Raw genomic sequence first — 26,334 nt, 5'->3', positions numbered from 1 at the left:
CATTTGAGCATACAAGAGCAGTAACCATGATGGCGTTTTGTGTTGATTGATTCGAAGGGTCTGATGAAATCGGTCAGGATGGCCGAGCGGTCTAAGGCGCTGCGTTCAGGTCGCAGTCTCCTCTGGAGGCGTGGATTCGAATCCCACTTCTGACAATACATCTTGATCTTGTTGATTGTGATTATCTGTTCAAACTTTGTAATATGGAGAAAATTTGGAAAAGGTAAGGAGATTTAAACTCAAAGTGACTGGCTGGCTACGGTGGGGTAGTGGAAATGGGTAATGAGAGGGGTGTCTTTCCGTCTCAATCTTTGTGTGCACGTCCGTGTCTGTGCATTAGTTTGTGTAAGTAGTGTAATCCATGTAACTATGGTAAGGTTACAGCGCATGGTTGCTGGCGTTTTTTTATCGGTCCATGTTTTACGGACATTTGAACATACGAGAGCAGTAACCATGATGGCGTTTTGTGTTGATTGATTCGAAGGGTCTAATGAAAAACGTCAGGATGGCCGAGCGGTCTAAGGCGCTGCGTTCAGGTCCAGTCTCCTCTGGAGGCGTGGGTTCGAATCCCACTTCTGACATTACATTTGGATCTCGTTGATTGTGATTATCTGTTCAAACTTTGTTATATGGAGAACATTTGGAAAAGGCAAGGAGATTGAAACTCAAAGTGACTGGCTGGCTACGGTGGGGTAGAGGAAATGGGTAATGAGAGGGGTGTCATTCTGTCTCAATCTGTGTGTCTGTGCATTAGTTTATGTAAGTAGTGTAATCCATGTAACTATGGTAAGGTTACAGCGCATGGTAGCTGGGGTTTATTATCGGTCCTTGTTTTACGGACATTTGAACATACAAGAGCAGTAACCATGATGGCGTTTTGTGTTGATTGATTCGAAGAGTCTGATGCAATACGTCAGGATGGCCGAGCGGTCTAAGGCGCTGCGTTCAGGTCGCAGTCTCCTCTGGAGGCGTGTGTCCGAATCCCACTTCTGACAAGACATATGGATCTCGTTGTTTGTGATTATCTGTTCAAACTTAGTAATATGGAGAAAATTTGGAAAAGGTAAGGAGTTTTAAACTCAAAGTGACTCGCTGGCTAATGTTGGGTAGTGGAAATGGTTAATGAGATGGGTGTCTGCGTGTCATTCTGTCTCAATTGTTGTGCGTGTGCATTAGTTTATGTAAGTAGTGTAATCCATGTAACTATGGTAACGTTACAGCGCATGGTAGCTGGGGTTTATTATCGGTCCTTGTTGTATGGACATTTGATCATACGAGAGCAGTAACCATGATGGTGTGTTGTGTTTATTGATTCGAAGGGTAATGTTGCATTACGTCAGGATGGCCGAGTGGTCTAAGGCGCTGCGTTCAGGTCGCAGTCTCCCCTGGAGGCATTGGTTCGAATCCCACTTCTGACATTACATTTGGATCTCGTTGATTGTGATTATCTGTTCAAACTTTGTAAAATGGAGAACATTTGGAAAAGGTAAGGAGATTGAAACTCAAAGTGACTGGCTGGCTACGGTGGGGTAGAGGAAATGGGTAATGAGAGGGGTGTCATTCTGTCTCAATCTGTGTGTCTGTGCATTAGTTTATGTAAGTAGTGTAATCCATGTAACTATGGTAAGGTTACAGCGCATGGTTGCTGGGGTTTATTATCGGTCCATGTTTTACGGACATTTGAACATACGAGAGCAGTAACCAAGATGGCGTTTTGTTTTCATTGATTCGAAGGGTCAGTTGAAAAACGTCAGGATGGCCGAGCGGTCTAAGGCGCTGAGTTCAGGTCGCAGTCTCCTCTGGAGGCGTGGGTTCGAATCCCACTTCTGACATTACATTTGGATCTCTTTGATTGTGATTATCTGTTCAAACTTTGTAATATGGAGAACATTTGGAAAAGGCAAGGAGGTTTAAACTCAAAGTGACTGGCTGGCTACTTTGGGGTAGTAGAAAGGGGAAATGAGAGGGCTGTCTTTCTGTCTCAATCTGTGTGTTTGCACGTCCGTGACGGTGCATTAGTTTATGTAAGTAGTGTATTCCATGTAACTATGGTAACGTTACAGCGCATGGTAGCTGGGGTTTATTATCGGTCCTTGTTTTACGGACATTTGAGCATACAAGAGCAGTAACCATGATGGCGTTTTGTGTTGATTGATTCGAAGGGTCTGATGAAATCGGTCAGGATGGCCGAGCGGTCTAAGGCGCTGCGTTCAGGTCGCAGTCTCCTCTGGAGGCGTGGATTCGAATCCCACTTCTGACAATACATCTTGATCTTGTTGATTGTGATTATCTGTTCAAACTTTGTAATATGGAGAAAATTTGGAAAAGGTAAGGAGATTTAAACTCAAAGTGACTGGCTGGCTACGGTGGGGTAGTGGAAATGGGTAATGAGAGGGGTGTCTTTCCGTCTCAATCTTTGTGTGCACGTCCGTGTCTGTGCATTAGTTTGTGTAAGTAGTGTAATCCATGTAACTATGGTAAGGTTACAGCGCATGGTTGCTGGCGTTTTTTTATCGGTCCATGTTTTACGGACATTTGAACATACGAGAGCAGTAACCATGATGGCGTTTTGTGTTGATTGATTCGAAGGGTCTAATGAAAAACGTCAGGATGGCCGAGCGGTCTAAGGCGCTGCGTTCAGGTCCAGTCTCCTCTGGAGGCGTGGGTTCGAATCCCACTTCTGACATTACATTTGGATCTCGTTGATTGTGATTATCTGTTCAAACTTTGTTATATGGAGAACATTTGGAAAAGGCAAGGAGATTGAAACTCAAAGTGACTGGCTGGCTACGGTGGGGTAGAGGAAATGGGTAATGAGAGGGGTGTCATTCTGTCTCAATCTGTGTGTCTGTGCATTAGTTTATGTAAGTAGTGTAATCCATGTAACTATGGTAACGTTACAGCGCATGGTAGCTGGGGTTTATTATCGGTCCTTGTTTTACGGACATTTGAACATACAAGAGCAGTAACCATGATGGCGTTTTGTGTTGATTGATTCGAAGGGTCTGAAGAAAAAGGTCAGGATGGCCGAGCGGTCTAAGGTGCTGCGTTCAGGTCGCAGTCTCCTCTGGAGGCGTGTGTTCGAATCCCACTTCTGACATTACATTTGGATCTCGTTTATTTTGATTATCTGTTCAAACTTTGTAAAATGGAGAACATTTGGAAAAGGTAAGGAGATTGAAACTCAAAGTGACTGGCTGGCTACGGTGGGGTAGAGGAAATGGGTAATGAGAGGGGTGTCATTCTGTCTCAATCTGTGTGTCTGTGCATTAGTTTATGTAAGTAGTGTAATCCATGTAACTATGGTAAGGTTACAGCGCATGGTAGCTGGGGTTTATTATCGGTCCTTGTTTTACGGACATTTGAACATACAAGAGCAGTAACCATGATGGCGTTTTGTGTTGATTGATTCGAATAGTGTGATGCAATACGGCAGGATGGCCGAGCGGTCTAAGGCGCTGCGTTCAGGTCGCAGTCTCCTCTGGAGGTGTGTTTCCGAATCCCACTTCTGACATGACATATGGATCTCGTTGTTTGTGATTATCTGTTCAAACTTAGTAATATGGAGAAAATTTGGAAAAGGTAAGGAGTTTTAAACTCAAAGTGACTCGCTGGCTAATGTTGGGTAGTGGAAATGGTTAATGAGATGGGTGTCTGCGTGTCATTCCGTCTCAATTGTTGTGCGTGTGCATTAGTTTATGTAAGTAGTGTAACCCATGTAACTATGGTAACGTTACAGCGCATGGTAGCTGGGGTTTATTATCGGTCCATGTTGTATGGACATTTGATCATACGAGAGCAGTAACCTTGATGGTGTGTTGTGTTTATTGATTCGAAGGGTAATGTTGAATTACGACAGGATGGCCGAGTGGTCTAAGGCGCTGCATTCAGGTCGCAGTCTCCCCTGGAGGCGTTGGTTCGAATCCCACTTTTGACATTACATTTGGATCTCGTTGATTGTGATTATCTGTTCAAACTTTGTTATATGGAGAACATTTGGAAAAGGCAAGGAGGTTTAAACTCAAAGTGACTGGCTGGCTACTTTGGGGTAGTAGAAAGGGGAAATGAGAGGGCTGTCTTTCTGTCTCAATCTGTGTGTTTGCACGTCCGTGTCGGTGCATTAGTTTATGTAAGTAGTGTAATCCATGTAACTATGGTAACGTTACAGCGCATGGTAGCTGGGGTTTATTATCGGTCCTTGTTTTACGGACATTTGAACATACAAGAGCAGTAACCATGATGGCGTTTTGTGTTGATTGATTCGAAGGGTCTGATGAAAAAGGTCAGGATGGCCGAGCGGTCTAAGGCGCTGCGTTCAGGTCGCAGTCTCCTCTGGAGGCGTGGGTTCGAATCCCACGTCTGACATTACATTTGGATCTCGTTTATTGTGATTATCTGTTCAAACTTTGTAAAATGGAGAACATTTGGAAAAGGTAAGGAGATTGAAACTCAAAGTGACTGGCTGGCTACGGTGGGGTAGAGGAAATGGGTAATGAGAGGGGTGTCATTCTGTCTCAATCTGTGTGTCTGTGCATTAGTTTATGTAAGTAGTGTAATCCATGTAACTATGGTAAGGTTACAGCGCATGGTTGCTGGGGTTTATTATCGGTCCATGTTTTACGGACATTTGAACATACGAGAGCAGTAACAAAAGATGGCGTTTTGTTTTCATTGATTCGAAGGGTCAGTTGAAATACGTCAGGATGGCCGAGCGGTCTAAGGCGCTGAGTTCAGGTCGCAGTCTCCTCTGGAGGCGTGGGTTCGAATCCCACTTCTGACATTACATTTGGATCTCTTTGATTGTGATTATCTGTTCAAACTTTGTAATATGGAGAACATTTGGAAAAGGCAAGGAGGTTTAAACTCAAAGTGACTGGCTGGCTACTTTGGGGTAGTAGAAAGGGGAAATGAGAGGGCTGTCTTTCTGTCTCAATCTGTGTGTTTGCATGTCCGTGTCGGTGCATTAGTTTATGTAAGTAGTGTAATCCATGTAACTATGGTAACGTTACAGCGCATGGTAGCTGGGGTTTATTATCGGTCCTTGTTTTACGGACATTTGAACATACAAGAGCAGTAACCATGATGGCGTTTTGTGTTGATTGATTCGAAGGGTGTGATGAAAACGGTCAGGATGGCCGAGCGGTCTAAGGCGCTGCGTTCAGGTCGCAGTCTCCTCTGGAGGCGTGGGTTCGAATCCCACTTCTGACAATACATCTTGATCTTGTTGATTGTGATTATCTGTTCAAACTTTGTAATATGGAGATCTCGTTGATTGTGGAAAAAAATTTGGAAAAGGTAAGGAGATTTAAACTCAAAGTGACTGGCTGGCTATGGTGGGGTAGTGGAAATGGGTAATGAGAGGGGTGTCTTTCCGTCTCAATCTTTGTGTGCACGTCCGTGTCTGTGCATTAGTTTGTGTAAGTAGTGTAATCCATGTAACTATGGTAAGGTTACAGCGCATGGTTGCTGGCGTTTTTTTATCGGTCCATGTTTTACGGACATTTGAACATACGAGAGCAGTAACCATGATGGCGTTTTGTGTTGATTGATTCGAAGGGTCAGATGATAAACGTCAGGATGGCCGAGCAGTCTAAGGAGCTGCGTTCAGGTCCAGTCTCCTCTGGAGGCGTGGGTTCAAATCCCACTTCTGACATTACATTTGGATCTCGTTGATTGTGATTATCTGTTCAAACTTTGTTATATGGAGAACATTTGGAAAAGGCAAGGAGGTTTAAACTCAAAGTGACTGGATGGCTACTTTGGGGTAGTAGAAAGGGGAAATGAGAGGGCTGTCTTTCTGTCTCAATCTGTATGTTTGCACGTCCGTGTCGGTGCATTAGTTTATGTAAGTATTGTAATCCATGTAACTATGGTAACGTTACAGCGCATGGTAGCTGGGGTTTATTATCGGTCCTTGTTTTACGGACATTTGAACATACAAGAGCAGTAACCATGATGGCGTTTTGTGTTGATTGATTCGAAGGGTCTGATGAAAAAGGTCAGGATGGCCGAGCGGTCTAAGGTGCTGCGTTCAGGTCGCAGTCACCTCTGGAGGCGTGGGTTCGAATCCCGTATCTGACATTACATTTGGATCTCGTTTATTGTGATTATCTGTTCAAACTTTGTAAAATGGAGAACATTTGGAAAAGGTAAGGAGATTGAAACTCAAAGTGACTGGCTGGCTACGGTGGGGTAGAGGAAATGGGTAATGAGAGGGGTGTCATTCTGTCTCAATCTGTGTGTCTGTGCATTAGTTTATGTAAGTAGTGTAATCCATGTAACTATGGTAAGGTTTACGGACATTTGAACATACAAGAGCAGTAACCATGATGGCGTTTTGTGTTGATTGATTCGAAGGGTCTGATGAAAAATGTCAGGATGGCCGAGCGGTCTAAGGCGCTGCGTTCAGGTCGCAGTCTCCCCTGGAGGCGTGGGTTCGAATCCCACTTCTGATATTACATTTGGATCTCGTTTATTGTGATTATCTGTTCAAACTTTTTAAAATGGAGAACATTTGGAAAAGGTAAGGAGATTGAAACTCAAAGTGACTGGCTGGCTACGGTGGGGTAGAGGAAATGGGTAATGAGAGGGGTGTCATTCTGTCTCAATCTGTGTGTCTGTGCATTAGTTTATGTAAGTAGTGTAATCCATGTAACTATGGTAAGGTTACAGCGCATGGTAGCTGGGGTTTATTATCGGTCCTTGTTTTACGGACATTTGAACATACAAGAGCAGTAACCATGATGGCGTTTTGTGTTGATTGATTCGAAGAGTGTGATGCAATACGTCAGGATGGCCGAGCGGTCTAAGGCGCTGCGTTCAGGTCGCAGTCTCCTCTGGAGGCGTGTGTCCGAATCCCACTTCTGACAAGACATATGGATCTCGTTGTTTGTGATTATCTGTTCAAACTTAGTAATATGGAGAAAATTTGGAAAAGGTAAGGAGTTTTAAACTGAAAGTGACTCGCTGGCTAATGTTGGGTAGTGGAAATGGTTAATGAGATGGGTGTCTGCGTGTCATTCTGTCTCAATTGTTGTGCGTGTGCATTAGTTTATGTAAGTAGTGTAACCCATGTAACTATGGTAACGTTACAGCGCATGGTAGCTGGGGTTTATTATCGCTCCATGTTGTATGGACATTTGATCATACGAGAGCAGTAACCATGATGGTGTGTTGTGTTTATTGATTCGAAGGGTAATGTTGAATTACGACAGGATGGCCGAGTGGTCTAAGGCGCTGCGTTCAGGTCGCAGTCTCACCTGGTGGCGTTGGTTCGAATCCCACTTCTGACATTACATTTGGATCTCGTTGATTGTGATTATCTGTTCAAACTTTGTTATATGGAGAACATTTGGAAAAGGCAAGGAGGTTTAAACTCAAAGTGACTGGCTGGCTACTTTGGGGTAGTAGAAAGGGGAAATGATAGGGCTGTCTTTCTGTCTCAATCTGTGTGTTTGCACGTCCGTGTCGGTGCATTAGTTTATGTAAGTAGTGTAATCCATGTAACTATGGTAACGTTACAGCGCATGGTAGCTGGGGTTTATTATCGGTCCTTGTTTTACGGACATTTGAACATACAAGAGCAGTAACCATGATGGCGTTTTGTGTTGATTGATTCGAAGGGTCTGATAAAAAAGGTCAGGATGGCCGAGCGGTCTAAGGCGCTGCGTTCAGGTCGCAGTCTCCTCTGGAGGCGTGGGTTCAGGATGGCCGAGCGGTCTAAGGCGCTGTGTTCAGGTCGCAGGCTCCTCTGGAGGCGTAGGTTCGAATCCCACTGCTGACATTACATTTGGATCTCGTTGATTGTGATTATCTGTTCAACCTTTTTAATATGGAGAACATTTGGAAAAGGTAAGGATATTTAAACTCAAAGTGACTGGCTGGCTACGTTGGGGTAGTAGAAAGGGGAAATGAGATGGCTGTCATTCTGTCTCAATTTGTGTGTTTGCACAATTGATTGATTCGAAGGGTCTGATGAAAACGGTCAGGATGGCCGAGCGGTCTAAGGCGCTGCGTTCAGGTCGCAGTCTCCTCTGGAGGCGTGGGTTCGAATCCCACTTCCGACAATACATCTTGAACTTGTTGATTGTGATTATCTGTTCAAACTTTGTAATATGGAGAAAATTTGGAAAAGGTAAGGAGATTTAAACTCAAAGTGACTGGCTGGCTACGGTGGGGTAGTGGAAATGGGTAATGAGAGGGGTGTCTTTCCGTCTCAATCTTTGTGTGCACGTCCGTGTCTGTGCATTAGTTTATGTAAGTAGTGTAATCCATGTAACTATGGTAACGTTACAGCGCATGGTAGCTGGGGTTTATTATCGGTCCTTGTTTTACGGACATTTGAACATACAAGAGCAGTAACCATGATGGCGTTTTGTGTTGATTGATTCGAAGGGTCTGATGATAAAGGTCAGGATGGCCGAGCGGTCTAAGGTGCTGCGTTCAGGTCGCAGTCTCCTCTGGAGGCGTGGGTTCGAATCCCACTTCTGACATTACGTTTGGATCTCGTTTATTGTGATTATCTGTACAAACTTTGTAAAATGGAGAACATTTGGAAAAGGTAAGGAGATTGAAACTCAAAGTGACTGGCTGGCTACGGTGGGGTAGAGGAAATGGGTAATGAGAGGGGTGTCATTCTGTCTCAATCTGTGTGTCTGTGCATTAGTTTATGTAAGTAGTGTAATCCATGTAACTATGGTAAGGTTACAGCGCATGGTAGCTGGGGTTTATTATCGGTCCTTGTTTTACGGACATTTGAACATACAAGAGCAGTAACCATGATGGCGTTTTGTGTTGATCGATTCGAAGAGTCTGATGCAATACGGCAGGATGGCCGAGCGGTCTAAGGCGCTGCGTTCAGGTCGCAGTCTCCTCTGGAGGCGTGTTTCCGAATCCCACTTCTGACAAGACATATGGATCTCGTTGTTTGTGATTATCTGTTCAAACTTAGTAATATGGAGAAAATTTGGAAAAGGTAAGGAGTTTTAAACTCAAAGTGACTCGCTGGCTAATGTTGGGTAGTGGAAATGGTTAATGAGATGGGTGTCTGCGTGTCATTCTGTCTCAATTGTTGTGCGTGTGCATTAGTTTATGTAAGTAGTGTAACCCATGTAACTATGGTAACGTTACAGCGCATGGTAGCTGGGGTTTATTATCGGTCCTTGTTTTACGGACATTTGAACATACAAGAGCAGTAACCATGATGGCGTTTTGTTTTCATTGATTCGAAGGGTCAGTTGAAAAACGTCAGGATGGCCGAGCGGTCTAAGGCGCTGAGTTCAGGTCGCAGTCTCCTCTGGAGGGGTGGGTTCGAATCCCACTTCTGACATTACATTTGGATCTCTTTGATTGTGATTATCTGTTCAAACTTTGTAATATGGAGAACATTTGGAAAAGGCAAGGAGGTTTAAACTCAAAGTGACTGGCTGGCTACTTTGGGGTAGTAGAAAGGGGAAATGAGAGGGCTGTCTTTCTGTCTCAATCTGTATGTTTGCACGTCCGTGTCGGTGCATTCGTTTATGTAAGTAGTGTAATCCATGTAACTATGGTAACGTTACAGCGCATGGTAGCTGGGGTTTATTATCGGTCCTTGTTTTACGGACATTTGAACATACAAGAGCAGTAACCATGATGGTGTTTTGTGTTGATTGATTCGAAGGGTCTGATGAAAACGGTCAGGATGGCCGAGCGGTCTAAGGCGCTGCGTTCAGGTCGCAGTCTCCTCTGGAGGCGTGGGTTCGAATCCCACTTCCGACAATACATCTTGATCTTGTTGATTGTGATTATCTGTTCAAACTTTGTAATATGGAGAAAATTTGGAAAAGGTAAGGAGATTTAAACTCAAAGTGACTGGCTGGCTACGGTGGGGTAGTGGAAATGGGTAATGAGAGGGGTGTCTTTCCGTCTCAATCTTTGTGTGCACGTCCGTGTCTGTGCATTAGTTTATGTAAGTAGTGTAATCCATGTAACTATGGTAAGGTTACAGCGCATGGTTGCTGGGGTTTATTATCGGTCCATGTTTTACGGACATTTGAACATACGAGAGCAGTAACCATGATGGCGTTTTGTTTTTATTGATTCGAAGGGTCTGATGAAAATGGTCAGGATGGCCGAGCGGTCTAAGGCGCTGCGTTCAGGTCGCAGTCTCCTCTGGAGGCGTGGGTTCGAATCCCACTTCTGACATTACATTTGGATCTCGTTTATTGTGATTATCTGTTCAAACTTTGTAAAATGGAGAACATTTGGAAAAGGTAAGGAGATTGAAACTCAAAGTGACTGGCTGGCGACGGTGGGGTAGAGGAAATGGGTAATGAGAGGGGTGTCATTCTGTCTCAATCTGTGTGTCTGTGCATTAGTTTATGTTGTCCTAGAATGTAATAAGTTACATGAACACATGTTATATACGATGAATGAATTGCTGCATTTAAGTGTAAAAAGCTAATTCTTTACATTTCACTTCAGTAAATTGAATTAGTAATGCTTACTCATAATACACATGTCACAATAACTCTAGATATAAGAGTTATCTTTACTTAAATAAATTAAGTACCAGCAATTATTTTATGTGAGTTAGTAAACTTAAATAGTTCAAGGCAATCGGTTTCCACAAATAGTTTAAGTTGAACTAACTTGTCAGGTTTTACAGTGCACTACATTTTGATCTTGTTGATTGTGATGATCTGTTCAAACTTTTTAATATGGAGAACATTTGGAAAAGGTAAGGATATTTAAACTCAAAGTGACTGGCTGGCTACGTTGGGGTAGAGGAAATGGGAAATGAGAGGGCTGTCTTTCTGTCTCAATTTGTGTGTTTGCACGTCCGTGTCGGTGCATTAGTTTATGTAAGTAGTGTAACCCATGTAACTATGGTAACGTTACAGCGCATGGTAGCTGGGGTTTATTATCGGTCCTTGTTTTACAGACATTTGAACATACAAGAGCAGTAACCATGATGGCGTTTTGTGTTGATTGATTCGAAGGATCTGATGAAATACGTCAGGATAGCCGAGCGGTCTAAGGCGCTGCGTTCAGGTCGCAGTCTCCTCTGGAGGCTGGGTTCTCGTTGATTGTGGTTATCTGTTCAAACTTTGTAATATGGAGAACATTTGGAAAAGGTAAGGATATTTAAACTTAAAGTGACTGGCTGGCTACGGTGGGGTAGTGGAAATGGGTAATGAGAGGGGTGTCATTCTGTCTCAATCTGTGTGTCTGTGCATTAGTTTATGTTGTCCTAGAATGTAATAAGTTACATGAACACATGTTATATACGATGAATGAATTGCTGCATTTAAGTGTAAAAAGCTAATTCTTTACATTTCACTTCAGTAAATGGAATTAGTAATGCCAACTCATAATACACATGTCACAATAACTCTAGATATAAGAGTTATCTTTACTTAAATAAATTAAGTACCAGCAATTATTTTATGTGAGTTAGTAAACTTAAATAGTTCAAGGCAATCGGTTTCCACAAATAGTTTAAGTTGAACTAACTTGTCAGGTTTTACAGTGCACTACATTTTGATCTTGTTGATTGTGATTATCTGTTCAAACTTTTTAATATGGAGAACATTTGGAAAAGGTAAGGATATTTAAACTCAAAGTGACTGGCTGGCTACGTTGGGGTAGTAGAAAGGGGAAATGAGAGGGCTGTCTTTCTGTCTCAATTTGTGTGTTTGCACGTCCGTGTCGGTGCATTAGTTTATGTAAGTAGTGTAACCCATGTAACTATGGTAACGTTACAGCGCATGGTAGCTGGGGTTTATTATCGGTCCTTGTTTTACGGACATTTGAACATACGAGAGCAGTAACCATGATGGCGTTTTGTTTTTATTGATTCGAAGGGTCTGATGAAAATGGTCAGGATGGCCGAGCGGTCTAAGGCGCTGCGTTCAGGTCGCAGTCTCCTCTGGAGGCGTGGGTTCGAATCCCACTTCTGACATTACATTTGGATCTCGTTTATTGTGATTATCTGTTCAAACTTTGTAAAATGGAGAACATTTGGAAAAGGTAAGGAGATTGAAACTCAAAGTGACTGGCTGGCTACGGTGGGGTAGAGGAAATGGGTAATGAGAGGGGTGTCATTCTGTCTCAATCTGTGTGTCTGTGCATTAGTTTATGTTGTCCTAGAATGTAATAAGTTACATGAACACATGTTATATACGATGAATGAATTGCTGCATTTAAGTGTAAAAAGCTAATTCTTTACATTTCACTTCAGTAAATGGAATTAGTAATGCTAACTCATAATACACATGTCACAATAACTCTAGATATAAGAGTTATCTTTACTTAAATAAATTAAGTACCAGCAATTATTTTATGTGAGTTAGTAAACTTAAATAGTTCAAGGCAATCGGTTTCCAAAAATAGTTTAAGTTGAACTAACTTGTCAGGTTTTACAGTGCACTACATTTTGATCTTGTTGATTGTGATTATCTGTTCAAACTTTTTAATATGGAGAACATTTGGAAAAGGTAAGGATATTTAAACTCAAAGTGACTGGCTGGCTACGTTGGGGTAGTAGAAAGGGGAAATGAGAGGGCTGTCTTTCTGTCTCAATTTGTGTGTTTGCACGTCCGTGTCGGTGCATTAGTTTATGTAAGTAGTGTAACCCATGTAACTATGGTAACGTTACAGCGCATGGTAGCTGGGGTTTATTATCGGTCCTTGTTTTACGGACATTTGAACATACAAGAGCAGTAACCATGATGGCGTTTTGTGTTGATTGATTCGAAGGATCTGATGAAATACGTCAGGATGGCCGAGCGGTCTAAGGCGCTGCGTTCAGGTCGCAGTCTCCTCTGGAGGCGTGGGTTCTCGTTGATTGTGATTATCTGTTCAAACTTTGTAATATGGAGAACATTTGGAAAAGGTAAGGATATTTAAACTTAAAGTGACTGGCTGGCTACGGTGGGGTAGTGGAAATGGGTAATGAGAGGGGTGTCTTTCCGGCACAATCTTTGTGTGCACGTCCGTGTCTGTGCATTAGTTTATGTAAGTAGTGTAATCCATGTAACTATGGTAAGGTTACAGCGCATGGTTGCTGGGGTTTATTATCGGTCCATGTTTTACGGACATTTGAACATACGAGAGCAGTAACCATGATGGCGTTTTGTTTTTATTGATTCGAAGGGTCTGTTGAAAATGGTCAGGATGGCCGAGCGGTCTAAGGCGCTGCGTTCAGGTCGCAGTCTCCTCTGGAGGCGTGGGTTCGAATCCCACTTCTGACATTACATTTGGATCTCGTTTATTGTGATTATCTGTTCAAACTTTGTAAAATGGAGAACATTTGGAAAAGGTAAGGAGATTGAAACTCAAAGTGACTGGCTGGCTACGGTGGGGTAGAGGAAATGGGTAATGAGAGGGGTGTCATTCTGTCTCAATCTGTGTGTCTGTGCATTAGTTTATGTTGTCCTAGAATGTAATAAGTTACATGAACACATGTTATATACGATGAATGAATTGCTGCATTTAAGTGTAAAAAGCTAATTCTTTACATTTCACTTCAGTAAATGGAATTAGTAATGCTAACTCATAATACACATGTCACAATAACTCTAGATATAAGAGTTATCTTTACTTAAATAAATTAAGTACCAGCAATTATTTTATGTGAGTTAGTAAACTTAAATAGTTCAAGGCAATCGGTTTCCACAAATAGTTTAAGTTGAACTAACTTGTCAGGTTTTACAGTGCACTACATTTTGATCTTGTTGATTGTGATGATCTGTTCAAACTTTTTAATATGGAGAACATTTGGAAAAGGTAAGGATATTTAAACTCAAAGTGACTGGCTGGCTACGTTGGGGTAGTAGAAAGGGGAAATGAGAGGGCTGTCTTTCTGTCTCAATTTGTGTGTTTGCACGTCCGTGTCGGTGCATTAGTTTATGTAAGTAGTGTAACCCATGTAACTATAGTAACGTTACAGCGCATGGTAGCTGGGGTTTATTATCGGTCCTTGTTTTACGGACATTTGAACATACAAGAGCAGTAACCATGATGGCGTTTTGTGTTGATTGATTCGAAGGGTCTGATGAAATACGTCAGGATGGCCGAGCGGTCTAAGGCGCTGCGTTCAGGTCGCAGTCTCCTCTGGAGGCGTGGGTTCTCGTTGATTGTGATTATCTGTTCAAACTTTGTAATATGGAGAACATTTGGAAAAGGTAAGGATATTTAAACTTAAAGTGACTGGCTGGCTACGGTGGGGTAGTGGAAATGGGTAATGAGAGGGGTGTCTTTCCGTCTCAATCTTTGTGTGCACGTCCGTGTCTGTGCATTAGTTTGTGTAAGTAGTGTAATCCATGTAACTATGGTAAGGTTACAGCGCAAGGTTGCTGGCGTTTTTTTATCGGTCCATGTTTTACGGACATTTGAACATACGAGAGCAGTAAACATGATGGCGTTTTGTGTTGATTGATTCGAAGGGTCTGATGAAAAACGTCTGGATGGCCGAGCGGTCTAAGGCGCTGCGTTCAGGTCGCAGTCTCCTCTGGAGGCGTTGGTTCAGGATGGCCGAGCGGTCTAAGGCGCTGTGTTCAGGTCGCAGGCTCCTCTGGAGGCGTAGGTTCGAATCCCACTGCTGACATTACATTTGGATCTCGTTGATTGTGATTATCTGTTCAACCTTTTTAATATGGAGAACATTTGGAAAAGGTAAGGATATTTAAACTCAAAGTGACTGGCTGGCTACGTTGGGGTAGTAGAAAGGGGAAATGAGATGGCTGTCATTCTGTCTCAATTTGTGTGTTTGCACAATTGATTGATTCGAAGTGTCTGATTAAAAACATCAGGATGGCCGAGCGGTCTAAGGCGCTGCGTTCAGGTCCAGTCTCCTCTGGAGGCGTGGGTTCGAATCCCACTTCTGACATTACATTTGGATCTCGTTGATTGTGATTATCTGTTCAAACTTTGTTATATGGAGAACATTTGGAAAAGGCAAGGAGGTTTAAACTCAAAGTGACTGGCTGGCTACTTTGGGGTAGTAGAAAGGGGAAATGAGAGGGCTGTCTTTCTGTCTCAATCTGTATGTTTGCACGTCCGTGTCGGTGCATTAGTTTATGTAAGTAGTGTAATCCATGTAACTATGGTAACGTTACAGCGCATGGTAGCTGGGGTTTATTATCGGTCCTTGTTTTACGGACATTTGAACATACAAGAGCAGTAACCATGATGGCGTTTTGTGTTGATTGATTCGAAGGGTCTGATGATAAAGGTCAGGATGGCCGAGCGGTCTAAGGTGCTGCGTTCAGGTCGCAGTCTCCTCTGGAGGCGTGGGTTCGAATCCCACTTCTGACATTACATTTGGATCTCGTTTATTGTGATTATCTGTACAAACTTTGTAAAATGGAGAACATTTGGAAAAGGTAAGGAGATTGAAACTCAAAGTGACTGGCTGGCTACGGTGGGGTAGAGGAAATGGGTAATGAGAGGGGTGTCATTCTGTCTCAATCTGTGTGTCTGTGCATTAGTTTATGTAAGTAGTGTAATCCATGTAACTATGGTAAGGTTACAGCGCATGGTAGCTGGGGTTTATTATCGGTCCTTGTTTTACGGACATTTGAACATACAAGAGCAGTAACCATGATGGCGTTTTGTTTTCATTGATTCGAAGGGTCAGATGAAAAACGTCAGGATGGCCGAGCGGTCTAAGGCGCTGAGTTCAGGTCGCAGTCTCCTCTGGAGGGGTGGGATCGAATCCCACTTCTGACATTACATTTGGATCTCTTTGATTGTGATTATCTGTTCAAACTTTGTAATATGGAGAACATTTGGAAAAGGCAAGGAGGTTTAAACTCAAAGTGACTGGCTGGCTACTTTGGGGTAGTAGAAAGGGGAAATGAGAGGGCTGTCTTTCTGTCTCAATCTGTGTGTTTGCACGTCCGTGTCGGTGCATTAGTTTATGTAAGTAGTGTAATCCATGTAACTATGGTAACGTTACAGCGCATGGTAGCTGGGGTTTATTATCGGTCCTTGTTTTACGGACATTTGAACACACAAGAGCAGTAACCATGATGGCGTTTTGTGTTGATTGATTCGAAGGGTCTGATAAAAATGGTCAGGATGGCCGAGCGGTCTAAGGCGCTGCGTTCAGGTCGCAGTCTCCTCTGGAGGCGTGGGTTCGAATCCCACTTCCGACAATACATCTTGAACTTGTTGATTGTGATTATCTGTTCAAACTTTGTAATATGGAGAAAATTTGGAAAAGGTAAGGAGATTTAAACTCAAAGTGACTGGCTGGCTACGGTGGGGTAGTGGAAATGGGTAATGAGAGGGGTGTCTTTCCGTCTCAATCTTTGTGTGCACGTCCGTGTCTGTGCATTAGTTTATGTAAGTAGTGTAACCCATGTAACTATGGTAACGTTACAGCGCATGGTAGCTGGGGTTTATTATCGGTCCATGTTGTATGGACATTTGATCATACGAGAGCAGTAACCATGATGGTGTGTTGTGTTTATTGATTCGAAGGGTAATGTTGAATTACGACAGGATGGCCGAGTGGTCTAAGGCGCTGCGTTCAGGTCGCAGTCTCCCCTGGAGGCGTTGGTTCGAATCCCACTTCTGACATTACATTTGGATCTCGTTGATTGTGATTATCTGTTCAAACTTTGTTATATGGAGAACATTTGGAAAAGGCAAGGAGGTTTAAACTCAAAGTGACTGGCTGGCTACTTTGGGGCAGTAGAAAGGGGAAATGAGAGGGCTGTCTTTCTGTCTCAATCTGTGTGTTTGAACGTCCGTGTCGGTGCATTAGTTTATGTAAGTAGTGTAATCCATGTAACTATGGTAACGTTACAGCGCATGGTAGCTGGGGTTTATTATCGGTCCTTGTTTTACGGACATTTGAACATACAAGAGCAGTAACCAGGATGGCGTTTTGTGTTGATTGATTCGAAGTGTCTGATGAAAAAGGTCAGGATGGCCGAGCGGTCTAAGGCGCTGCGTTCAGGTCGCGGTCTCCTCTGGAGGCGTGGGTTCGAATCCCACTTCTGACATTACATTTGGATCTCGTTTATTGTGATTATCTGTTCAAACTTTGTAAAATGGAGAACATTTGGAAAAGGTAAGGAGATTGAAACTCAAAGTGACTGGCTGGCTACGGTGGGGTAGAGGAAATGGGTAATGAGAGGGGTGTCATTCTGTCTCAATCTGTGTGTCTGTGCATTAGTTTATGTAAGTAGTGTAATCCATGTAACTATGGTAAGGTTTACGGACATTTGAACATACAAGAGCAGTAACCATGATGGCGTTTTGTGTTGATTGATTCGAAGGGCCTGATGAAAAAGGTCAGGATGGCCGAGCGGTCTAAGGCGCTGCGTTCAGGTCGCAGTCTCCTCTGGAGGCGTGGGTTCGAATCCCACTTCTGACATTGCATTTGGATCTCGTTTATTGTGATTATCTGTTCAAACTTTGTAAAATGGAGAACATTTGGAAAAGGTAAGGAGATTGAAACTCAAAGTGACTGGCTGGCTACGGTGGGGTAGAGGAAATGGGTAATGAGAGGGGTGTCATTCTGTCTCAATCTGTGTGTCTGTGCATTAGTTTATGTAAGTAGTGAAATCCATGTAACTATGGTAAGGTTACAGCGCATGGTAGCTGGGGTTTATTATCGGTCCTTGTTTTACGGACATTTTAACATACAAGAGCAGTAACCATGATGGCGTTTTGTGTTGATTGATTCGAAGAGTCTGATGCAATACGTCAGGATGGCCGAGCGGTCTAAGGCGCTGCGTTCAGGTCGCAGTCTCCTCTGGAGGCGTGTGTCCGAATCCCACTTCTGACAAGACATATGGATCTCGTTGTTTGTGATTATCTGTTCAAACTTAGTAATATGGAGAAAATTTGGAAAAGGTAAGGAGATTTAAACTCAAAGTGACTCGCTGGCTAATGTTGGGTAGTGGAAATGGTTAATGAGATGGGTGTCTGTGTGTTATTCTGTCTCAATTGTTGTGCGTGTGCGCTAGTTTATGTAAGTAGTGTAACCCATGTAACTATGGTAACGTTACAGCTCATGGTAGCTGGGGTTTATTATCGGTCCATGTTGTATGGACATTTGATCATACGAGAGCAGTAACCATGATGGTGTGTTGTGTTTATTGATTCGAAGGGTAATGTTGAATTACGACAGGATGGCCGAGTGGTCTAAGGCGCTGCGTTCAGGTCGCAGTCTCCCCTGGAGGCGTTGGTTCGAATCCCACTTCTGACATTACATTTGGATCTCGTTGATTGTGATTATCTGTTCAAACTTTGTTATATGGAGAACATTTGGAAAAGGCAAGGAGGTTTAAACTCAAAGTGACTGGCTGGCTACTTTGGGGTAGTAGAAAGGGGAAATGAGAGGGCTGTCTTTCTGTCTCAATCTGTGTGTTTGCACGTCCGTGTCGGTGCATTAGTTTATGTAAGTAGTGTAATCCATGTAACTATGGTAACGTTACAGCGCATGGTAGCTGGGGTTTACTATCGGTCCTTGTTTTACGGACATTTGAACATACAAGAGCAGTAACCATGATGGCGTTTTGTGTTGATTGATTCGAAGGGTCTGATAAAAATGGTCAGGATGGCCGAGCGGTCTAAGGCGCTGCGTTCAGGTCGCAGTCTCCTCTGGAGGCGTGGGTTCGAATCCCGTATCTGACATTACATTTGGATCTCGTTTATTGTGATTATCTGTTCAAACTTTGTAAAATGGAGAACATTTGGAAAAGGTAAGGAGATTGAAACTCAAAGTGACTGGCTGGCTACGGTGGGGTAGAGGAAATGGGTAATGAGAGGGGTGTCATTCTGTCTCAATCTGTGTGTCTGTGCATTAGTTTATGTAAGTAGTGTAATCCATGTAACTATGGTAAGGTTTACGGACATTTGAACATACAAGAGCAGTAACCATGATGGCGTTTTGTGTTGATTGATTCGAAGGGTCTGATGAAAAATGTCAGGATGGCCGAGCGGTCTAAGGCGCTGCGTTCAGGTCGCAGTCTCCCCTGGAGGCGTGGGTTCGAATCCCACTTCTGATATTACATTTGGATCTCGTTTATTGTGATTATCTGTTCAAACTTTTTAAAATGGAGAACATTTGGAAAAGGTAAGGAGATTGAAACTCAAAGTGACTGGCTGGCTACGGTGGGGTAGAGGAAATGGGTAATGAGAGGGGTGTCATTCTGTCTCAATCTGTGTGTCTGTGCATTAGTTTATGTAAGTAGTGTAATCCATGTAACTATGGTAAGGTTACAGCGCATGGTAGCTGGGGTTTATTATCGGTCCTTGTTTTACGGACATTTGAACATACAAGAGCAGTAACCATGATGGCGTTTTGTGTTGATTGATTCGAAGAGTGTGATGCAATACGTCAGGATGGCCGAGCGGTCTAAGGCGCTGCGTTCAGGTCGCAGTCTCCTCTGGAGGCGTGTGTCCGAATCCCACTTCTGACAAGACATATGGATCTCGTTGTTTGTGATTATCTGTTCAAACTTAGTAATATGGAGAAAATTTGGAAAAGGTAAGGAGTTTTAAACTGAAAGTGACTCGCTGGCTAATGTTGGGTAGTGGAAATGGTTAATGAGATGGGTGTCTGCGTGTCATTCTGTCTCAATTGTTGTGCGTGTGCATTAGTTTATGTAAGTAGTGTAACCCATGTAACTATGGTAACGTTACAGCGCATGGTAGCTGGGGTTTATTATCGCTCCATGTTGTATGGACATTTGATCATACGAGAGCAGTAACCATGATGGTGTGTTGTGTTTATTGATTCGAAGGGTAATGTTGAATTACGACAGGATGGCCGAGTGGTCTAAGGCGCTGCGTTCAGGTCGCAGTCTCACCTGGTGGCGTTGGTTCGAATCCCACTTCTGACATTACATTTGGATCTCGTTGATTGTGATTATCTGTTCAAACTTTGTTATATGGAGAACATTTGGAAAAGGCAAGGAGGTTTAAACTCAAAGTGACTGGCTGGCTACTTTGGGGTAGTAGAAAGGGGAAATGAGAGGGCTGTCTTTCTGTCTCAATCTGTGTGTTTGCACGTCCGTGTCGGTGCATTAGTTTATGTAAGTAGTGTAATCCATGTAACTATGGTAACGTTACAGCGCATGGTAGCTGGGGTTTATTATCGGTCCTTGTTTTACGGACATTTGAACATACAAGAGCAGTAACCATGATGGCGTTTTGTGTTGATTGATTCGAAGGGTCTGATAAAAAAGGTCAGGATGGCCGAGCGGTCTAAGGCGCTGCGTTCAGGTCGCAGTCTCCTCTGGAGGCGTGGGTTCAGGATGGCCGAGCGGTCTAAGGAGCTGTGTTCAGGTCGCAGGCTCCTCTGGAGGCGTAGGTTCGAATCCCACTGCTGACATTACATTTGGATCTCGTTGATTGTGATTATCTGTTCAACCTTTTTAATATGGAGAACATTTGGAAAAGGTAAGGATATTTAAACTCAAAGTGACTGGCTGGCTACGTTGGGGTAGTAGAAAGGGGAAATGAGATGGCTGTCATTCTGTCTCAATTTGTGTGTTTGCACAATTGATTGATTCGAAGGGTCTGATGAAAACGGTCAGGATGGCCGAGCGGTCTAAGGCGCTGCGTTCAGGTCGCAGTCTCCTCTGGAGGCGTGGGTTCGAATCCCACTTCCGACAATACATCTTGAACTTGTTGATTGTGATTATCTGTTCAAACTTTGTAATATGGAGAAAATTTGGAAAAGGTAAGGAGATTTAAACTCAAAGTGACTGGCTGGCTACGGTGGGGTAGTGGAAATGGGTAATGAGAGGGGTGTCTTTCCGTCTCAATCTTTGTGTGCACGTCCGTGTCTGTGCATTAGTTTATGTAAGTAGTGTAATCCATGTAACTATGGTAACGTTACAGCGCATGGTAGCTGGGGTTTATTATCGGTCCTTGTTTTACGGACATTTGAACATACAAGAGCAGTAACCATGATGGCGTTTTGTGTTGATTGATTCGAAGGGTCTGATGATAAAGGTCAGGATGGCCGAGCGGTCTAAGGTGCTGCGTTCAGGTCGCAGTCTCCTCTGGAGGCGTGGGTTCGAATCCCACTTCTGACATTACGTTTGGATCTCGTTTATTGTGATTATCTGTACAAACTTTGTAAAATGGAGAACATTTGGAAAGGTAAGGAGATTGAAACTCAAAGTGACTGGCTGGCTACGGTGGGGTAGAGGAAATGGGTAATGAGAGGGGTGTCATTCTGTCTCAATCTGTGTGTCTGTGCATTAGTTTATGTAGGTAGTGTAATCCATGTAACTATGGTAAGGTTACAGCGCATGGTAGCTGGGGTTTATTATCGGTCCTTGTTTTACGGACATTTGAACATACAAGAGCAGTAACCATGATGGCGTTTTGTGTTGATCGATTCGAAGAGTCTGATGCAATACGGCAGGATGGCCGAGCGGTCTAAGGCGCTGCGTTCAGGTCGCAGTCTCCTCTGGAGGCGTGTTTCCGAATCCCACTTCTGACAAGACATATGGATCTCGTTGTTTGTGATTATCTGTTCAAACTTAGTAATATGGAGAAAATTTGGAAAAGGTAAGGAGTTTTAAACTCAAAGTGACTCGCTGGCTAATGTTGGGTAGTGGAAATGGTTAATGAGATGGGTGTCTGCGTGTCATTCTGTCTCAATTGTTGTGCGTGTGCATTAGTTTATGTAAGTAGTGTAACCCATGTAACTATGGTAACGTTACAGCGCATGGTAGCTGGGGTTTATTATCGGTCCTTGTTTTACGGACATTTGAACATACAAGAGCAGTAACCATGATGGCGTTTTGTTTTCATTGATTCGAAGGGTCAGTTGAAAAACGTCAGGATGGCCGAGCGGTCTAAGGCGCTGAGTTCAGGTCGCAGTCTCCTCTGGAGGGGTGGGTTCGAATCCCACTTCTGACATTACATTTGGATCTCTTTGATTGTGATTATCTGTTCAAACTTTGTAATATGGAGAACATTTGGAAAAGGCAAGGAGGTTTAAACTCAAAGTGACTGGCTGGCTACTTTGGGGTAGTAGAAAGGGGAAATGAGAGGGCTGTCTTTCTGTCTCAATCTGTATGTTTGCACGTCCGTGTCGGTGCATTCGTTTATGTAAGTAGTGTAATCCATGTAACTATGGTAACGTTACAGCGCATGGTAGCTGGGGTTTATTATCGGTCCTTGTTTTACGGACATTTGAACATACAAGAGCAGTAACCATGATGGTGTTTTGTGTTGATTGATTCGAAGGGTCTGATGAAAACGGTCAGGATGGCCGAGCGGTCTAAGGCGCTGCGTTCAGGTCGCAGTCTCCTCTGGGGGCGTGGGTTCGAATCCCACTTCCGACAATACATCTTGATCTTGTTGATTGTGATTATCTGTTCAAATTTTGTAATATGGAGAAAATTTGGAAAAGGTAAGGAGATTTAAACTCAAAGTGACTGGCTGGCTACGGTGGGGTAGTGGAAATGGGTAATGAGAGGGGTGTCTTTCCGTCTCAATCTTTGTGTGCACGTCCGTGTCTGTGCATTAGTTTGTGTAAGTAGTGTAATCCATGTAACTATGGTAAGGTTACAGCGCATGGTTGCTGGCGTTTTTTGATCGGTCCATGTTTTACGGACATTTGAACATACGAGAGCAGTAACCATGATTGCGTTTTGTGTTGATTGATTCGAAGGGTCTGATGAAAAACGTCAGGATGGCCGAGCGGTCTAAGGCGCTGCGTTCAGGTCCAGTCTCCTCTGGAGGCGTGGGTTCGAATCCCACTTCTGGCATTACATTTGGATCTCGTTGTTTGTGATTATCTGTTCAAACTTAGTAATATGGAGAAAATTTGGAAAAGGTAAGGAGTTTCAAACTCAAAGTGACTCGCTGGCTAATGTTGGGTAGTGGAAATGGTTAATGAGATGGGTGTCTGCGTGTCATTCTGTCTCAATTGTTGTGCGTGTGCATTAGTTTATGTAAGTAGTGTAACCCATGTAACTATGGTAACGTTACAGCGCATGGTAGCTGGGGTTTATTATCGGTCCATGTTGTATGGACATTTGATCATACGAGAGCAGTAACCATGATGGTGTGTTGTGTTTATTGATTCGAAGGGTAATGTTGAATTACGACAGGATGGCCGAGTGGTCTAAGGCGCTGCGTTCAGGTCGCAGTCTCCCCTGGAGGCGTTGGTTCGAATCCCACTTCTGACATTACATTTGGATCTCGTTGATTGTGATTATCTGTTCAAACTTTGTTATATGGAGAACATTTGGAAAAGGCAAGGAGGTTTAAACTCAAAGTGACTGGCTGGCTACTTTGGGGCAGTAGAAAGGGGAAATGAGAGGGCTGTCTTTCTGTCTCAATCTGTGTGTTTGAACGTCCGTGTCGGTGCATTAGTTTATGTAAGTAGTGTAATCCATGTAACTATGGTAACGTTACAGCGCATGGTAGCTGGGGTTTATTATCGGTCCTTGTTTACGGACATTTGAACATACAAGAGCAGTAACCAGGATGGCGTTTTGTGTTGATTGATTCGAAGGGTCTGATGAAAAAGGTCAGGATGGCCGAGCGGTCTAAGGCGCTGCGTTCAGGTAGTAGTCTCCTATGGAGGCGTGGGTTCGAATCCCACTTCTGACATTACATTTGGATCTCGTTTATTGTGATTATCTGTTCAAACTTTGTAAAATGGAGAACATTTGGAAAAGGTAAGGAGATTGAAACTCAAAGTGACTGGCTGGCTACGGTGGGGTAGAGGAAATGGGTAATGAGAGGGTTGTCATTCTGTCTCAATCTGTGTGTCTGTGCATTAGTTTATGTAAGTAGTGTAATCCATGTAACTATGGTAAGGTTTACGGACATTTGAACATACAAGAGCAGTAACCATGATGGCGTTTTGTTTTCATTGATTCGAAGGGTCAGTTAAAAAACGTCAGGATGGCCGAGCGGTCTAAGGAGCTGAGTTCAGGTCTCAGTCTCCTCTGGAGGCGTGGGTTCGAATCCCACTTCTGACATTACATTTGGATCTCTTTGATTGTGATTATCTGTTCAAACTTTGTAATATGGAGAACATTTGGAAAAGGCAAGGAGGTTTAAACTCAAAGTGACTGGCTGGCTACTTTGGGGTAGTAGAAAGGGGAAATGAGAGGGCTGTCTTTCTGTCTCAATCTGTGTGTTTGCACGTCCGTGTCGGTGCATTAGTTTATGTAAGTAGTGTAATCCATGTAACTATGGTAACGTTACAGCGCATGGTAGCTGGGGTTTATTATCGGTCCTTGTTTTACGGACATTTGAACATACAAGAGCAGTAACCATGATGGCGTTTTGTGTTGATTGATTCGAAGGGTCTGATGAAAACGGTCAGGATGGCCGAGCGGTCTAAGGTGCTGCGTTCAGGTCGCAGTCTCCTCTGGAGGCGTGGGTTCGAATCCCACTTCTGACAATACATCTTGATCTTGTTGATTGTGATTATCTGTTCAAACTTTGTAATATGGAGAACATTTGGAAAAGGTAAGGAGATTTAAACTCAAAGTGACTGGCTGGCTACGGTGGGGTAGTGGAAATGGGTAATGAGAGGGGTGTCTTTCCGTCTCAATCTTTGTGTGCACGTCCGTGTCTGTGCATTAGTTTGTGTAAGTAGTGTAATCCATGTAACTATGGTAAGGTTACAGCGCATGGTTGCTGGCGTTTTTTTATCGGTCCATGTTTTACGGACATTTGAACATACGAGAGCAGTAACCATGATGGCGTTTTGTGTTGATTGATTCGAAGGGTCTGATGAAAATCGTCAGGATGGCCGAGCGGTCTAAGGCGCTGCGTTCAGGTCCAGTCTCCTCTGGAGGCGTGGGTTCGAATCCCACTTCTGACATTACATTTGGATCTCGTTGATTGTGATTATCTGTTCAAACTTTGTTATATGGAGAACATTTGGAAAAGGCAAGGAGGTTTAAACTCAAAGTGACTGGCTGGCTACTTTGGGGTAGTAGAAAGGGGAAATGAGAGGGCTGTCTTTCTGTCTCAATCTGTATGTTTGCACGTCCGTGTCGGTGCATTAGTTTATGTAAGTAGTGTAATCCATGTAACTATTGTAACGTTACAGCGCATGGTAGCTGGGGTTTATTATCGGTCCTTGTTTTACGGACATTTGAACATACAAGAGCAGTAACCATGATGGCGTTTTGTGTTGATTGATTCGAATGGTCTGATGAAAAAGGTCAGGATGGCCGAGCGGTCTAAGGTGCTGCGTTCAGGTCGCAGTCTCCTCTGGAGGCGTGGGTTCGAATCCCACTTCTGATATTACATTTGGATCTCGTTTATTGTGATTATCTGTTCAAACTTTGTAAAATGGAGAACATTTGGAAAAGGTAAGGAGATTCAAACTCAAAGTGACTGGCTGGCTACGGTGGGGTAGAGGAAATGGGTAATGAGAGGGGGGTCATTCTGTCTCAATCTGTGTGTCTGTGCATTAGTTTATGTAAGTAGTGTAATCCATGTAACTATGGTAAGGTTACAGCGCATGGTAGCTGGGGTTTATTATCGGTCCTTGTTTTACGGACATTTGAACATACAAGAGCAGTAACCATGATGGCGTTTTGTGTTGATCGATTCGAAGAGTCTGATGCAACACGGCAGGATGGCCGAGCGGTCTAAGGCGCTGCGTTCAGGTCGCAGTCTCCTCTGGAGGCGTGTTTCCGAATCCCACTTCTGACAAGACATATGGATCTCGTTGTTTGTGATTATCTGTTCAAACTTAGTAATATGGAGAAAATTTGGAAAAGGTAAGGAGTTTTAAACTCAAAGTGACTCGCTGGCTAATGTTGGGTAGTGGAAATGGTTAATGAGATGGGTGTCTGCGTGTCATTCTGTCTCAATTGTTGTGCGTGTGCATTAGTTTATGTAAGTAGTGTAACCCATGTAACTATGGTAACGTTACAGCGCATGGTAGCTGGGGTTTATTATCGGTCCATGTTGTATGGACATTTGATCATACGAGAGCAGTAACCATGATGGTGTGTTGTGTTTATTGATTCGAAGGGTAATGTTGAATTACGTCAGGATGGCCGAGTGGTCTAAGGCGCTGCGTTTAGGTCGCAGTCTCCCCTGGAGGCGTTGGTTCGAATCCCACTTCTGACATTACATTTGGATCTCGTTTATTGTGATTATCTGTTCAAACTTTGTAAAATGGAGAACATTTGGAAAAGGTAAGGAGATTGAAACTCAAAGTGACTGGCTGGCTACGGTGGGGTAGAGGAAATGGGTAATGAGAGGGGTGTCATTCTGTCTCAATCTGTGTGTCTGTGCATTAGTTTATGTAAGTAGTGTAATCCATGTAACTATGGTAAGGTTACAGCGCATGGTTGCTGGGGTTTATTATCGGTCCATGTTTTACGG

At 43.4% G+C, this 26,334-nt stretch overlaps 22 non-coding genes across 22 annotated transcripts; all 22 read left to right on the top strand.

Annotated features, from left to right (window-relative positions):
* The first annotated feature begins 1,749 nt into the window (after positions 1–1,749).
* Positions 1,750–1,832, top strand: trnal-cag (transfer RNA leucine (anticodon CAG)). Its single transcript has one exon. It is a non-coding gene; the product is annotated as a tRNA-Leu (tRNA).
* Positions 1,833–4,282: 2,450 nt separating this feature from the next.
* Positions 4,283–4,365, top strand: trnal-cag (transfer RNA leucine (anticodon CAG)). Its single transcript has one exon. It is a non-coding gene; the product is annotated as a tRNA-Leu (tRNA).
* Positions 4,366–4,697: 332 nt separating this feature from the next.
* Positions 4,698–4,780, top strand: trnal-cag (transfer RNA leucine (anticodon CAG)). Its single transcript has one exon. It is a non-coding gene; the product is annotated as a tRNA-Leu (tRNA).
* A 345-nt stretch (positions 4,781–5,125) lies between these two features.
* Positions 5,126–5,208, top strand: trnal-cag (transfer RNA leucine (anticodon CAG)). Its single transcript has one exon. It is a non-coding gene; the product is annotated as a tRNA-Leu (tRNA).
* A 1,164-nt stretch (positions 5,209–6,372) lies between these two features.
* On the top strand, positions 6,373–6,455 carry trnal-cag (transfer RNA leucine (anticodon CAG)). Its single transcript has one exon. It is a non-coding gene; the product is annotated as a tRNA-Leu (tRNA).
* Positions 6,456–7,983: 1,528 nt separating this feature from the next.
* trnal-cag (transfer RNA leucine (anticodon CAG)) lies at positions 7,984–8,066 on the top strand. Its single transcript has one exon. It is a non-coding gene; the product is annotated as a tRNA-Leu (tRNA).
* A 343-nt stretch (positions 8,067–8,409) lies between these two features.
* Positions 8,410–8,492, top strand: trnal-cag (transfer RNA leucine (anticodon CAG)). Its single transcript has one exon. It is a non-coding gene; the product is annotated as a tRNA-Leu (tRNA).
* Positions 8,493–9,673: 1,181 nt separating this feature from the next.
* trnal-cag (transfer RNA leucine (anticodon CAG)) lies at positions 9,674–9,756 on the top strand. The gene has a single exon. It is a non-coding gene; the product is annotated as a tRNA-Leu (tRNA).
* Positions 9,757–10,099: 343 nt separating this feature from the next.
* trnal-cag (transfer RNA leucine (anticodon CAG)) lies at positions 10,100–10,182 on the top strand. Its single transcript has one exon. It is a non-coding gene; the product is annotated as a tRNA-Leu (tRNA).
* Positions 10,183–11,858: 1,676 nt separating this feature from the next.
* Positions 11,859–11,941, top strand: trnal-cag (transfer RNA leucine (anticodon CAG)). Its single transcript has one exon. It is a non-coding gene; the product is annotated as a tRNA-Leu (tRNA).
* Positions 11,942–13,149: 1,208 nt separating this feature from the next.
* trnal-cag (transfer RNA leucine (anticodon CAG)) lies at positions 13,150–13,232 on the top strand. The gene has a single exon. It is a non-coding gene; the product is annotated as a tRNA-Leu (tRNA).
* Positions 13,233–15,214: 1,982 nt separating this feature from the next.
* trnal-cag (transfer RNA leucine (anticodon CAG)) lies at positions 15,215–15,297 on the top strand. Its single transcript has one exon. It is a non-coding gene; the product is annotated as a tRNA-Leu (tRNA).
* Positions 15,298–16,056: 759 nt separating this feature from the next.
* trnal-cag (transfer RNA leucine (anticodon CAG)) lies at positions 16,057–16,139 on the top strand. The gene has a single exon. It is a non-coding gene; the product is annotated as a tRNA-Leu (tRNA).
* Positions 16,140–16,911: 772 nt separating this feature from the next.
* trnal-cag (transfer RNA leucine (anticodon CAG)) lies at positions 16,912–16,994 on the top strand. Its single transcript has one exon. It is a non-coding gene; the product is annotated as a tRNA-Leu (tRNA).
* Positions 16,995–17,285: 291 nt separating this feature from the next.
* On the top strand, positions 17,286–17,368 carry trnal-cag (transfer RNA leucine (anticodon CAG)). Its single transcript has one exon. It is a non-coding gene; the product is annotated as a tRNA-Leu (tRNA).
* Positions 17,369–18,924: 1,556 nt separating this feature from the next.
* On the top strand, positions 18,925–19,007 carry trnal-cag (transfer RNA leucine (anticodon CAG)). Its single transcript has one exon. It is a non-coding gene; the product is annotated as a tRNA-Leu (tRNA).
* A 1,528-nt stretch (positions 19,008–20,535) lies between these two features.
* Positions 20,536–20,618, top strand: trnal-cag (transfer RNA leucine (anticodon CAG)). Its single transcript has one exon. It is a non-coding gene; the product is annotated as a tRNA-Leu (tRNA).
* A 343-nt stretch (positions 20,619–20,961) lies between these two features.
* Positions 20,962–21,044, top strand: trnal-cag (transfer RNA leucine (anticodon CAG)). Its single transcript has one exon. It is a non-coding gene; the product is annotated as a tRNA-Leu (tRNA).
* A 1,180-nt stretch (positions 21,045–22,224) lies between these two features.
* Positions 22,225–22,307, top strand: trnal-cag (transfer RNA leucine (anticodon CAG)). The gene has a single exon. It is a non-coding gene; the product is annotated as a tRNA-Leu (tRNA).
* A 1,995-nt stretch (positions 22,308–24,302) lies between these two features.
* Positions 24,303–24,385, top strand: trnal-cag (transfer RNA leucine (anticodon CAG)). The gene has a single exon. It is a non-coding gene; the product is annotated as a tRNA-Leu (tRNA).
* Positions 24,386–25,156: 771 nt separating this feature from the next.
* trnal-cag (transfer RNA leucine (anticodon CAG)) lies at positions 25,157–25,239 on the top strand. Its single transcript has one exon. It is a non-coding gene; the product is annotated as a tRNA-Leu (tRNA).
* Positions 25,240–25,993: 754 nt separating this feature from the next.
* On the top strand, positions 25,994–26,076 carry trnal-uag (transfer RNA leucine (anticodon UAG)). The gene has a single exon. It is a non-coding gene; the product is annotated as a tRNA-Leu (tRNA).
* The last annotated feature ends 258 nt before the right edge of the window (positions 26,077–26,334 follow it).

This window comes from Gadus chalcogrammus, chromosome 2 (genome assembly GCF_026213295.1).
Source record: "Gadus chalcogrammus isolate NIFS_2021 chromosome 2, NIFS_Gcha_1.0, whole genome shotgun sequence".
In the NCBI taxonomy this organism is placed as follows: domain Eukaryota; kingdom Metazoa; phylum Chordata; class Actinopteri; order Gadiformes; family Gadidae; genus Gadus; species Gadus chalcogrammus.
The sequence above is the reverse complement of the archived record's forward strand: the minus strand, read 5'-3'. Positions and strand labels throughout refer to the sequence as shown.